The sequence below is a fragment of the Lucilia cuprina genome, chromosome 4, assembly GCF_022045245.1.
Source record: "Lucilia cuprina isolate Lc7/37 chromosome 4, ASM2204524v1, whole genome shotgun sequence".
Taxonomy (NCBI): Eukaryota; Metazoa; Arthropoda; class Insecta; order Diptera; family Calliphoridae; genus Lucilia; species Lucilia cuprina.
Window position 1 is genome coordinate 26,510,168 of NC_060952.1, and position 551 is coordinate 26,510,718.

The window sequence follows — 551 nt, forward strand, 5'->3', positions numbered from 1 at the left end:
AGTTCAGTTCTAGTTCAGTTCTAGTTCAGTTCTAGTTCAGTTCTAGTTCAGTTCTAGTTCAGTTCTAGTTCAGTTCTAGTTCAGTTCTAGTTCAGTTCTAGTTTATAATAAAAATTATAATAAAAATTTGAATATTATTGAATTAATTTTTAAAGTTATTTTGCAGTTAAAATTAAGTATCCAAATGTATGCAAAATCAAAGAAGTCTGTCTGATTTAAAAATTATTCATATACTATTTTATTAACTCACGTTCCGAAAGTTCCGAAGGTGACAATTACGAACAAAAATCATTAGTCTCAACGCCAAACTAGAATGAGTTGAGGCTTAAATCGTGTGTTCTAGAACTAGTTGTAGAACTAATACAATTTTTCCTGAGTAGTTTCAAATTTTTTATATAAAAATAAATAAAATAATAAAACAATTTTATTATGAGTTACTTATTTTTAACTTTGTCTGTTATATTACTAGTCAGTATTGCTAGTTTTAGACAAAAACAGTCAGTAATAAAAAAAATACATTGAATTTTTAATACGGGAACGACTTAATGTAA